This window comes from Tachyglossus aculeatus, chromosome 2, assembly GCF_015852505.1.
Source record: "Tachyglossus aculeatus isolate mTacAcu1 chromosome 2, mTacAcu1.pri, whole genome shotgun sequence".
NCBI classification, from domain to species: domain Eukaryota; kingdom Metazoa; phylum Chordata; class Mammalia; order Monotremata; family Tachyglossidae; genus Tachyglossus; species Tachyglossus aculeatus.
The window spans coordinates 112,083,902-112,098,480 of NC_052067.1; positions in this window are offsets into that span (position 1 = coordinate 112,083,902).

Here is a 14,579-nt window from a genome sequence, read left to right on the forward strand (position 1 = left end):
AGTGCAGTAAGCACACAGTAAGCACTTAATAAATACTTGAGTGTTTGGTTTCAGTACACATACAGCACTGCCCTCAAGATCACCAATGCTCTCCTCTTATGACACTCTACCTAAAGCTAGTCTTCCTCAACCTTAAGGCTGCGTTTGGCAATGTCAACTACTCCCTTTTCATGAAAACACTGTGTAATCTTGACTTATCAATAACACCACTCTCTAGCCTTTCTCTGAAGTCCACCATCTTAGCATTATGCTCATTATCTCACTGTCTTAGTCAAAGGTCATTTTATCCTGACAATACTCCTGGATTGATTCATCATTGGATTTTCTGCCATCAGTCTCTTCATCTTCAAGCCACACTTCACTCCGATATCTGGATTACTTTCTTAAAATATGTTTGAGCGTACACTATCATCATTCTCAAGAACCTTTACTTTTTACTTCTTTCCTCATCAAGCACAAAGTCTAGTCCATTGGCTTTAAGGCACACTATCAGCTAACTCCCTTTCCTATTTGTTCTCTACCACCACTTCACTCAGCTTACACTCTGTCCCTCCAAGTTCATTTTCTCACTGTACCATATTTCTGACTCTCCACCCATCCAGTCCTTGCCCATGCTCTTCCACCTGTGGGTATTGCCTCCTCATTCTTTTCTGACTCACAACACCTGCCTAACTTCAGAGTCTACTTTAAAAAACTACAACTACCTGTCACACTTTTGTGCAGTTTTATTTATGCACTCAATAATTAAGCATGACCTCCTTCTAGCTATAAATTAGATATAATAAATATAATAAATATAATAAATTATTATGTGACTTCTCCATTTGATTGTAAACGTCTTTTGGGCAGGGATTGTACCTCTTAAATCAATTATGCTCTGCTTATCACTTAATAGAATGCGCACAATGGGCACTCAATGAATACTTGTTGAAAATCTTCCCAAAGTTTCAAACTAGAAAATTTTAAAATGATAGAACAGAGTATGTTGTTAATTATTGAAGTTCGGCTTTTAAAAGATTCTGATTGGAAATTGGGAATAGTGAAAAGAGTAGTATGCAATCTGCAAATTTTGAAGCAACATTTTTTGAAAATATTCACTTGCCAAGAAGGAATTACCGGGGAGAAGGGGAGAACAAAGGAAACTTCTGTACCCTACTCCCCCACCTAGCTGTCATTCCATATCCATCCCCACATCCATATCCATCCATCTAATCCCACATCAGCCACTTGTCTGCTGTGTGACTTTGGGCAAGCCACCTAACTTCTGTATGCCTCAGTTACCTCATCTGTGAAATGGGGATTAAGACTGTGTGCCCTGCATGGGACAATCTGATTACCTTGTATTTACCCTAGTGCTTAGAACAGTGCTTTGCACATAGTAAGCACTTATCAAATACCATCATTTTCATTATTATTATTATTATTATCCATCCTCCAATTCCTATCCAGACACCTACAGATTGTGTATCCCCAGTATCTCTATTCCCTCCTCTCCAATTCCCTTCTTGACCTCCTTATCAATCTATTAATCTATCAGTCATATTTATTGAGTGTTTATTGTGTACAGAGCACTGTTCTAACCCCTTGGGAGAGTATGACATAACAGACAGTAGACACAGTTGACATGTTCCCTGACCATTAAGAGTTCGCAGTCTAGGGGAGAAGACAGACATTAAAATAAATTGCTGATATGTGCTGTGGGGCTGAGGATTGGGTGAATAAAGGTACAAATCCAAGTGTAAGGAGGAGAAGAAATGAGGACATAGTAGGAGAAGGTCTCCTGGGTGTGATTTTAATAAGGTTTTGAAAGGTAGTGAGAGTGTTGGTCTGTTGGTTATGAAAAGAGAGCAAGTTCCAGGCCATAGACATTAAGCATGGTATAGTGGACAGAGCAGGGGGCTGGGAGTCAGAAAGTCACGGGTTCTAATCTCGACTCTGTCACGTGTCTGCTGTGTGACCTTGGGCAAATCACTTTACTTCTCCATGTCTGTTACCTCATCTGTAAAATGGGGATTGAGACTGAGAGCTCCACATGGGACAGGGACTGTGTACAACCCGATTTGCTTGAATCTGTCCCAGCTCTTAGTACAGTGCCTGGCACATTAATACTACTACTACTACTACTAATAATAATAATAATAATAATAATGGCATTTGATAAGCACTTACTGTGTGCAAAGCACGGTTCCAAGCACTGGGGAGGTTACAAGCTGATCAGGTTGTCCCACAGGGGGGCTCACAGTCTTAATCCCCATTCTACAGATAAGGTAAATGAGGCACAGAGAAGTTAAGTGACTTGCCCAAAGTCACACAGCTGACAATTGGAGGAGCTGGAATTGGAACCCACGACCTCTGACTCCAAAGTCTGTGCTCTTTCCACTGAGACACACTGCTTCTCATTGTAAGCGCTTAACCAATGCCGTTATTATTATTATTCATTCATTCAATTGTATTTATTGACCACTTACTGTGTTCAGAGCACTGTACTAAGTGCTTGGAAAGTACAATACAGAAATAAAGAGAGACAATCCCTGCCCACAATGAGCTTACAGTCTAGATGGGTGGGGGGGAGACAGACATCAAAACAAGTAAACAGACATCAATATAAATAAGTAGAATTATAGATATATGTGTATATACGTAAGTGGTGTGGACTGGGAGGAGGGAGGGAAGAGCAAAGGGAGTGAGTAGAGGTGATGCAAAAGGGAGTGGGAGCTGAGGAAAAGAGGGCTTAGCTTAGGAAGGCCTTTTGGAGGAGGTATGTCTTCAGTAGAGCTTTGAAGGGGGGAAGAATGATTGGTGGATTTGTGGACAGAGAGCATTCCAGGCCAGAGTTAGGACCTGGGCCAGGGGTTGGCAGTGAGACAGGTGAGATCAAGGCCTAGTAAGAAGGTTAGCACCAGAAGAGCAGAGTGTCCGGGCAGGGCTGTAGACGGAGTGAAGGGAAGTGAGTTAAGAAGGGGCAAGGTGATGGAGAACTTTGAAGCCAATAGTGTGGAGTTTTTGTTTAATATGGAGTTTGGTAGGGGTAATATGCCCTGAACATTTTTGTAGAAAGATCATTCAAGCAGTGGAGTGAAGTATGGACTGAAGTGGGCAGAGGCAGGAGATTGGGAGGTCAGAAATGAGGCTGGTGCTGTAATCCAGTTGGGATAGGATGAATGATTGTACTAACGTAGTATCAGTTTGAATGGAGAAGGAAGGGCAGATCTTGGCAATATTGTAAAGGTGAGACTAGCAGGTTCTGATGACAGATTGGTTATCATCATCATCAATCGTATTTATTGAGTGCTTACTGTGTGCAGAGCACTGTACTAAGCGCTTGGGAAGTACAAGTTGGCAACATATAGAGCCAGTCTCTACCCAACAATGGACTCACAGTCTGAAAGACTGGTTATGTGGGGTAAATGAGATGGTGGAGTCAAAGAGGACACCAAGGTTGCAGGCTTGTGAGACGGGAAGGATGGTTGTGCCTTCTACAGTGAGGGAAAGTTTGGAGAGGACAGAGTTTGGGAGGGAGGATAAGGAGCTCTGTCTTGGACATGTAGAGTTTGAGATGATGATGATGATGGCATTTATTAAGTGCTTACTATGTGCAAAGCACTGTTCTAAGCACTGGCAGGATGACATCCAAATAGAGATGTCCTGAAGGCAGGAGGAGATGTGAGCCTGGAGGGATGGAGAGAGAATAGGGGAGGAGATTTAGATTTAGGTGTCATTCGCATAGAGATGATAGTTGAAATTAGAATGGTTAGAACAGTTTAGAACAGTGCTTGGCACATAGTAAGCACTTAACAAATACTATCATGTAAGAATTATATGGCTTAGAGGAAACACAAAGTAATGTAGGACTCAAATTCGTTGGAGAGGTATACGTGGTTTTAAAAGGAGCCTTTGGCTTTTATATAGAACTGATAGAACTGGTGTTTTATTCCCAAACTGGAACATTTCATCATCATCATCAATCGTATTTATTGAGCACTTACTATGTGCAGAGCACTGTACTAAGCGCTTGGGAAGTACAAATTGGCTACATATAGAGACAGTCCCTACCCAACAGTGGGCTCACAGTCTGAAAGGGGGAGACAGAGAACAAAACCAAACATACGTATATACAGGTGCTGTGGGGAAGGGAAGGAGGTAAGATGGGGGGGATGGAGAGGGGGATGAGAGGGAGAGGAAGGAAGGGGCTCAGTCTGGGAAGGCCTCCTGGAGGAGGTGAGCTCTCAGCAGGGCCTTGAAGGGAGGAAGAGAGCTAGTAGCAGCGTGGCTCAGTGGAAAGAGCACGGGCTTTGGAGTCAGAGGTCATGGGTTCAAATCCCAGCTCCACCAACTGTCAGCTGTGTGATTTTGGGCAAGTCACTTAACTTCTCTGTGCCTCAGTTACCTCATCTGTAAAATGGGGATTAAAACTGTGAGCTCCCCGTAGTACAACCTGATCACCTTGTAACCACCTCAGTGCTTAGAACAGTGCTCTCCACATAGTAAGCTTAACAAATACCATCATTATTATCATTATTATATTATTAGTAATAATAATGATATTTGTTAAGTCCTCCCTTTGTGCCAAATGCTCTATATTCAACACTGGGTTAAGGAGACAAGATAATTAGGTTGACCCACTCCCTGTCCCACATGGGACTAGCAGTCTAAGCAAGAAGGAAAAGCAGCATGCCTTAATGAGTAGAGAATGGTCCTGGGAATTAGAAGGACCTGTATTCTAATCCCAGCTCTGCCATTTATCTGCTGGGTGATCAATCAGTCAATCAATCAATCATATTTATTGAGTGCTTACTGTGTGCAGAGCACTGTACTAAGCGCTTGGGAAGTACAAGTTGGCAACATATAGAGACAGTCCCTGCCTAACAGTGGGCTCACAGTCTAAAAGGGGGAGACAGAGAACAAAACCAAACATACTAACAAAATAAAATAAATAGAATAGATATGTACAAGTAAAATTAATAAATAAATAGAGTAATAAATATGTACAAACATATATACATATATACAGGTGCTGTGGGGAAGGGAAGGAGGTAAGATGAGGGGATGGAGAGGGGAACGAGGGGGAGAGGAAGGAAGGGGCTCAGTCTGGGAAGGTCTCCTGGAGGAGGTGAGCTCTCAGTAGGGCCTTGAAGGGAGGAAGAGAGCTAACTTGGCGGATGGGCAGAGGGAGGGCACTCCAGGCTCGGGGGATCCTTGGCAAGTCATTTAATTTCTCTGTGCCTCAGTTACCTCATCTTTAAAATGAAGATTAAAACTGTGAGCCCCATGTGGGACATGGACATGGACTATGTCCAATCTGACTATCTTGCATCTACCCCAGCACTTAGAACAGTGCCTGGCACGTAGTGGTTCTTGACAAATACCACAAAAAAAGAAGAGGAATTAAACCCCAGACTGAGTCCCCTTTTTCCTCTCCCCCTCCACATCCCCCCACCCTACCTCCTTCCCCTCCCCACAGCACCTGTATATATGTTTGTACAGATTTTTCACTCTATTCTACTTGTACATATTTACTATTCTATTTATTTTGTCAATGATGTGCATCTAGCTTTACTTCTATTTATTCTGATGACTTGACACCTGACCACATGTTTTGTTTTGTTGTCTGTCTCCTCCTTGTAGACTGTGAGCCCATTGTTGGGCAGGGACCTTCTCTATATGTTGCCAACTTGTACTTCCCAAATGCTTAGTACAGTGCTCTGCACTCAGTCAGTGCTCAATAAATACAATTGAATGAATGGATGAATGAATCCTCATTTCACATATGACAAAACTGAGGCACAGAGACATTCAATGACTTGCTGAAGGTCACACAGAAGCATGCAGCAGATATGGGGTTGGATCCCAGGTCTACTAGCTTCCAGACCCTTGTTGTTTCCAATAGGAGAGAAAAGTATAATTTTAGATATGTGAAGTTTCAGGAGCCACCAGGACATTCACATAGGGATGTCCTAGAAACAGAAGGAATTGAGATTGTGGAAATGGAGAAAGATAGAGCTAGAGAGATACATAGAACTAGTAGTTATAGCAGTATAAGCAGACAAACTCTCCAAGAAGCTAAGGGGACCCAGGATAGAGCCTTAAGAAACATCCACAGCTAGAGAGTGAAAGGTAGAAAAATCACAAGTGAAAGAGACAGAGAATTGGCCAGAGAGATATGGGGAGAAACAGAAGTAACTGTGTCAGAAAAATTAGTTGGATAGTATTTCCAAGAGAAGAGGGTGGTGTACAGTGATAAAATGTAATAATAACAACAATAATAATAAGATAATAGCCATAATGATAATAATAATAGTATTTGTTAAGGGCTTACTATGAGTCAAGTATTGTTGTAAGCACTGGGATAGATACAAGTTAATCAGGTCGGGCACAGTACCTGTCTCACATGAGGCTCACAATCTAAGTAGGAGGGAAGACAGATTTTGAATCCCCATTTTACAGATGAGGAAACTGAAACACAGAGAAGGCAAGTGACTTATGTGAGGCCGCACAGCAAGCAATTAGCAGAGCTGAGATTAGAACATTGGTACTCTGACTCACAGGCTTGTGCTCTTTTCACTTCTTCAAATGCCGAAGAATTGTTTCTGAGCCATAGTGACTCCATGGGCACGACTTCAGAATGTCCCATCTTCTGTCACAGAGTCGTTAAGGTATATGTATCCATAGTTTCCTTAATATAGATACAGAAGTGGTTTACCATTGCCTTCTTCCTTGCAGTATTTGCCATTTTCTTTGATCAACATTTTGATCATCAGTCTTTGACTCTTTCCCAGGCTGCTGCTGTCCAGCACAGTTGAATCGACTTCACTTTGCCACTTGTCTGTTTTGTGACCTTGAACAATTCACCTCACTTCTCTGTACCTCAGTAAAATGAGAATTAAGACTGTGAGCCCTATGTGGGACAGGTACCATGTCCAACCTGATTATCTGGTATCTGTGCCAGCACTTAAAACAGTGCCTGGCACATAGTAAGTGCTTAACAAATACTTATTATTATTAGGCCACACTAAAAATCACTGTATTAATATGTGCCAAGCACTGGACTATGCATTGGAGTAAATATAAGACAGACTATGCACAGTCTAAGGTGGAGGGATTCTGTCTCACCACTCAAAAGGCCTAAGGCAGGACCCCCTAAGACTATTTTAGCTTGGGGGGAAGAGACATAAATTCTACAGAGATGATTGAGATGTTGTCTCAAGGTGACCCTGGGGTACCGGCTATCTCAAGGTCAAATGCTATCCTGTGGCCTGTGACCTGAGCCAGCAGGTGGAACTCGGAAGTGAAGGTGAGATACCGTCCCCACAACAAAAACTGCCAGATTGACAGCCCAAGCCAGGAATACAGAAGGTGTCCCTCGCCCCCGTGCCAATCAAATTGGGTATGGAGGAGGGGGGAGGGCAGAGATTGAAAAGACTGAGGCCGGCAGCTGGAATGGCCTAGGAGCATGGGTGATAAATACCTGTTGCCTCTGATCTTCTGGGGGTAGAACACCGAGACCCATGCGTCTTTCTCTGCCCAGAAGGCCAGACACCCGCTCTGCAAACTAGGACCAACACACCGAGGGAAGGGGCTGCGGGACGAGTGAGGGTCTCGCTGAACGCTCGTGGGTGGCCCACTGCGGATGGGGAACATAAGTGGATTCCTCTCATGTAGGGAGAGCACATGGTGAGAGCTAGCCACCCACCATGTGCATGGATAATGGAATGGATTCCTCTCGTGTGGGAAAGTAAGTGGATTCCTCCCCTGTGGGAAAGCACGTGGATTATTCCCGAGTGGGAAGTGCACATGGGTCAGAACTAACCGCCTCACCCACATGCGAGTAAAGTATGATTGTGCTCCTCCTGTTAGGGAAGCTCCAATATTACTAATTAATCACATTCCTCCTGAAAGGGAAGTTCAATTCATTGCGCCCTAAACCATTAAATAATTCAATTCACCTCGTGGAATAAATTTTATATAAAACTCAGGCTTTTCATCCCTGGCGCCCCCCCCCTCCCTCACCGAATGAACCTGTCCCTGGATGACGGGTGACAGGTGTGGATGCAGATTGAAGGTTCCTACTCTTCTCCTTCGCCTGAAGAAAAGGGACACTGCCTGGCATTGCTGGCTGGCAATCATCACCACCATGGCTTCATTTGCCCATCTTGGTATCATTCATGGTTAAGCCAGAACAAGTGGTTTTACACACTTAACTCAGCTACAGATCTAATGTAAGCTCTTTATAGTCAGGAAATGCATCACTTCGTTAATTCTGTGATGATGATGATGATTATAGTAATAATTATAATAGTAATAATAATATTTGTTAAGCGTTTACAATTTGCCAAGAACTGTATTAGGAGATAGGTTAGTTACACGGTAATCAGGCTAGACAGTTCTTGTCCTTGAGAAGCATCGTGGTTCAGTGGAAAGAGCACAGGCTTGGGAGTCAGAGGTCGTGGGTTCTAATCCCAGCTCTGCCACTTGTCAGCTGTGTGACTTTGGGCAAGTCACTTAACTTCTCTGTGCCTCAGTTACCTCATCTGTAAAATGGGGATTAAGACTGTGCTCCCCACGTTGGACAACCTGGTTACCTTTTCTCTACCACAGCAGTTAGAACAGTGCTTGGCACATAGTAAGCACTTAGCCAATACCATTATTATTATTACTTGAAGTTCCCAGGCTAATTAGGGAAAACAAGCCGTGTTCCCCTTTTTTATAGATGAAAAAAATAAGGTTCAGAAAGATAAGCAGAAGAAGAGAAGAAGCGTGGCTCAGTGGAAAGAGCATGGGCTTTGGAGTCAGAGATCATGGGTTCAAATCCTGGCTCTGCCAGTTGTCAGCTGTGTGACTTTGGGCAAGTCACTTAACTTCTCTGTGCCTCAGTTACCTCATTTGTAAAATGGGGATTACGACTGTGAGCCCCCCACCCCGTGGGACAACCTGATCACCTTTTAACTTTCTCAGGGTTTAGAACAGTGCTCAGCACTTAATAAATGCCATTATTATTATTACTATTATTATACGTGTCTTGTCCAAAGTCATGCAGCAGGCAAGTGTAAAAAGGGGATTACCTTAGCCCAGATTAGAACACTACTTATATTAATCCATGCAGCTTCCCCAATTAAGCCAGCCTTTTTCCACCTTGTTGAGAAGTTATGGATTAGGATGAGTGAAATAAATTATATTTGGCATGAAGGAGAGGTCATCAGTGAGCTTGGAGAGAGTGATGTCAGTGTAATGAAGAGCAAAAAAACCCAGATTTTAGACCAAATCTTGCCCGCTGTAGTCCCTGCTCCTCCTGTCCCTTCTTCTATTGTCTCATCTTTCCCAGCAGTGTCACAAGAGGAGTTCTCCTCCCTCCTTTCAAAATGTATCCCCCTCTACCTGGGCATCAGAGCCTATCCCTCTGCACCTTATCAAAACACTTGCCTCCTCCCCTTTTCCCTCCCTGACTGGCATCTTCAATAATTGACTTTCAAATGACTTCTTCCCTACTGCTTTCAAGCATGCTCATATGTCCCCTATCCTAAGACAACCCTTCTGAACTCCATGGCACCATCCATTTATCACCCCATCTTCTTACTGCCATTCCTCTCCATACCTCTTATGGGAATTGTATCTGCATCTGCTGCACGCACTTCCTCCTACCCTGCTTTCTCCTCAACCCCCTCCAATCTGATTTCTGCCTCCTCCATGCCACAGAAATTGCTGTCCCTAAGGTAATCAGCAACCTCCATATTGCCAAGTCCATTGGCCTCCACTCTATGGCCTAATGGTTAGGGCCTGGGAGCAGAAGAACCTGGGTTCTAATACCGGCTCTGCCACATATCTCAGTGGCAAGTCATTTAACTTCTCTGTGCCTCAGTACCTCATCAGTAAAATGGGGATTAAGATTGTGAGCCCCCTGTGGGACAGGGACTGTGTCCAACCATATTACCTTGTATCTGTCTCAGTGCTTGACCCATAGTAAGCACTTAAGTGCTATTATCATTTTCTGCTGTCTTCAACACAATGGACCACTATGGACCACCTACTTCTCTTGGAACCATAGTCTAATCTTGGCTTCACTGACACTGATCTCTCCTGGTTCTCCTCCTACTCTCTTATTGATCCTTCTCATCTCATTTGCAGTCTCTTCATTCTGTCTCCCATTGAGGCAGAGGAATAAACCTTCCATTGAGGGGAGGTCAGCAAGGAGACTAATGCAGTAGTCGAAGTGGGATATAATCAGTGCTTGAATCAGCATAGTAGGATTTTGGATGGAGAGGAAAGGGTGGATTTTAATGATGTGATTGTGATCAACAATCCCTTCTTCATCATTCTACATAACTACTGTCTCTTGTGCACCACTGAATTGACTTTAAGGTTCCCCCCAAAATTGTGCATATCTGCTCCCCTCACCTGCTATTCTCAGACCCAATGTCTCTGATCCTCCCCAACTAGTCTTTTAAATATACCTTCCTGTAGACTCAGACACCTTCATCCCCTTACTCATGCTGTTCTCCCAGCTTAGAACTCCATCTGTCCCTAAATCCAACGGAGTGCAGTCCTCCCTATATTCCAAATGAAACCATGAAATCATGAAATTCCATCTCTTCTGATAGGAGTTTTCTGATTAAAGAGAATGAAGTTTTTGAAATAAAAAGTCCAAGGAGACAAGGAAACCTTTGAATTTCTGTATCAAAATCCAAGTGAAAGGGGTAATATTCCTTTATAAGGAAAAAAAATCCATGTTAGAAAAATAGGCTCAATTAACAGAGTATGCACCACAGTGATGAGAGAGAAATGAGCTGAGAAGGGTCAGGGCTGTTGTTATTCAAAGGTAGAAACAGTGGCAATAGCAGCCTCAAAGCTCCTATATTTACAAAATTCATGTAGCCAGGAATTTTGAATCAGTATTTTTGCTAATTCACTTTTGTACCACAAACTATTAATTAATCTGCTAAGAAATGTGTTCTACTGAATTATGAGTGATTCACTATCAACAAGTAGGCTTTTACATGTTGGAAGTTTCTTTTCAACCACTAGAACTTTAGGGAAGATTTTTAAGTCAGGGAATGACTCTATTAGTAATTAACTTGAAGAAGTGGGATAAATGATAGGATTTTGCAATGAATTATGGTTGTACTAGACCTTTCAAGTTTCAACCATGTAATTCTTGTACTTTAAAGTGAATCTTGCCTTTTTATGCCTCCTTTGGTGTCTTTGACTATTTATCTTAGGTAAGAAATAGCCAGATTTTTACATAACACAAATTGCTCTCTGTACTCCTAATCAGTTGCTCTTTGCACACTGTTAAAATATGAGGTAATTTTCACTTCTCCAGTGATCTTTCTGGTTAATATTTTAAAAATATATCCTCATTCGTTATGTACGACAAAAATAGCACTCTTTGCTTCAGTGAATAATGACTTAAAAGGCAGATTTTTCTAAAGGCAGCGGTACCACACATGCTTTTGAAATATCTAATGAAATAATTTTGAATTAAATGCTCAGCTTCAGAGAAGAAATCTGAATCCTTTAGTGTGAGGCGATTGCTTGTTTTGCTTCTTGGAAACAATATGGGCTCCTTCCCTCCTCCTTCTTCAATTAGTGTTTTTGGAACTTCTTTCCCTGAATGGACCATCCTGAATTTACAAACTAAATCATTTACCAAAATTCTGTTTCCAGTGTGGTCATGACATCTTCAGGCTTCTTGCCATTGATCCAACAGTCACAAAAAGCATGACCGGGGGCTTTCCAGTATTCTAAAAATTGAGAAAGTCTCAACTTGGTCCCAGTGTTTCAAGATCTTCCAAGGCTGGAAGAGGGACTAATCAATGGGTGTCCCAGTGTCATGGTAGTAGTAGTAGTAGTATTGTAGTAGTAGTAGTTGTTAATCAGTATTATGAGCTCTCTGTGTGCAAAGCATTGATTGCACTAAAAGCTGGGAGAGAATAAATAGGTGAGAGTGTCCCTCAGGTTCACAGTGTAAGAGTAGGAGTAGGGAGAGGGGACTGAAGATAGACACATCAGAAGCACAACACAGACAAAGGTATAAAATAAAAACAAAAATAATCAGTGTGCTGTGGCTAGAGGAGAAAAATGTCAGGCTCAGAGCCCAGGCAAACTTCTAGCTAGCCACAGCAACCTTGACAGCAGTCTCCAGTCTCCCTGAGGTTTGATGGTGGTCACTGGTGGGGAATCAGTTTCTCTCCCACACAGCAGGTTCAAATGGTCCAGTATTAGGGGACCAATAATGTGTTCCTTTGATATTATGTGGTGTATATAGATGGCACTGATAGGTCTTCTCAAAAGATCAAGTGAAGCATTGATCGAGTGAAGCATTGATGGCAGATCTATGTCTTACCATACTAAAGAAGGTTAAGCACTACAGTTACTCTTTATTCCATTTTTTATGAGTCTTGATGCCATTTAGTGCCATGATTCTTTGAATCTCCCATGGTTCAGTTTTCTGCAACAACGTCAAGGTGTGGGTCAAGTCTAGATATCAGTGGCACAATTCAACTCTTTTGTGTCATTGACCTTCATTCTTGGTTGTGTATGGTTGCGGTTGTGGTTGTGGTTGAATACACTTGGTTGTGTATTCTTGATTTGCCGTATGTGAACTATTGTAAAACCTTGGTCTTCTTTAGATTTATTACAAAGTAAAAGTGCTTTATTCCATCTAAGAAGGCAGCTCCAATCATCCATATAGCTTGTGTTTGTTGTGCACTTTGGAATCATAGTCATTAGTATACAAGGGCTCCTGAATGAGAGATTTGTGGTCTCCTTATGATGGTCTCAAGCTGTTGCTTCCCAGAGTATCAAAATCGTATCTTGTCGGTAGCTTCTAAATCCTTTATGACAGCCTAGAACATGGTTACATAGGTTAAATTAAAGAGGACCAGAACCAACTATATGGACCTGGTTTACTGACTTGTTATTTGGAAGAGATCTGACAAGGCCCCTTCAATTCTAATGTGGTCAGCCACATCACCGAGAAATAGTTTTAAGATACTGAATTTTTCAGAATAGCCAAATATATCCATCAAATTACCAGACTAGGGCTGCTATATGAAGAGCTTTTGGGGGTCGCATGCCAGTTAACTAACCAACTATTAACTAACTAGTTAACAGTTCCCCTATGTCCACTAGAACTGAACTCAAGAAATAAGCTTCATTTAAAGCAGAAACAGTTTTAGTTGAACATTAGGAGTTTTCTGCTATCAGAGCCAGGGTATTTGAAAACTTGTGACCTCAGACCCCTTTTAGACCGTGAGCCCACTGTTGGGTAGGGATTGTCTCTATATGTTGCCAACTTGTACTTCTCAAGCGCTTAGTACAGTGCTCTGCACACAGTAAGCGCTCAATAACCTGTATATATGTATATATGCTTGTACATATTTATTACTCTATTTATTTATTTATTTATTTTACTTGTACGTATCTATTCTATTTATTTTATTTTGTTAGTATGTTTGGTTTTGTTCTCTGTCTCCCCCCTTTTAGACTGTGAGCCCACTGTTGGGTAGGGACTGTCTCTATATGTTGCCAATTTGTACTTCCCAAGCACTTAGTACAGTGCTCTGCACATAGTAAGCGTTCAATAAATACGATTGATGAATAAATACGATTGATTGATTGATTGATTTAAGCCTTACCCTCTGTTGAAGCTGAGGGTGGTTTGGGCAATGCTTCCCTTCCCTATTCTATAGCATAAATAGAATGTTATGGACTTTGCAGTTGCTGTGTTGAGAAACAACAGGGTACAGATTTATTTAATGTTCATGTGCCAGCCTTATGAGCAGAAAAGCCATGATCCTAAAAAAGGCATGGATTTTAAAAAAGTCTTTAAATGGTAATGGTGAGTAGAAGTTCTGAATGTTAGGTGGAAGGGATGGGGCTGGTTGGTAGCTGGTGATGATAATAATAATAATGATAGCATTTATTAAGCACTTACCATGTGCTAAGCACTGTTCTAAGCGCTGGAGAGGTTACAAGGTGATCAGGTTGTCCCACGTGGGGCTCACAGTCTTAATCCCCATTTTACAGATGAGGTAACTAAGGCCCAGAGAAGTTAAGTGACTTGCCCAAAGTCACACAGCTGACATTTGGCGGAGCCAGGATTTGAACCCATGACCTCTGACTCCAAAGCCCATGCTCTTTCCACTGAGCCACGCTGCTTCTTTATGGCAAGCAGAAGACATCCAAGGTAGAAGCTTGAGTTGTACCAGGTATCATATCCATTCCTGGCCGGGTCCATATAGGATCATGGCTGGCGACACAGCTGCTCACTGCCATGGTGATGAGCAAGCTTCACAGCACTTTATCTAGCTTTTCATCATGAGTCACACGGCAATCAATCAATCATATTTATTGAGCACTTACTGGGTGCAGAGCACTGTACTAAGCGCTTGGGAAGTAAAAGTTGGCAACATATAGAGACAGTCCCTACCCAACATTGGGCTCACAGTCTAAAAGAGGGAGACAGAGAACACATTACCTAGCTTATCATCATGAGCCAGACAGCAAAGAAAGACATGATATTTGGCTCATGACCTGCTATTTGGCCACCCCATTCTACTGTTTGTTTAATAATAATGATGATA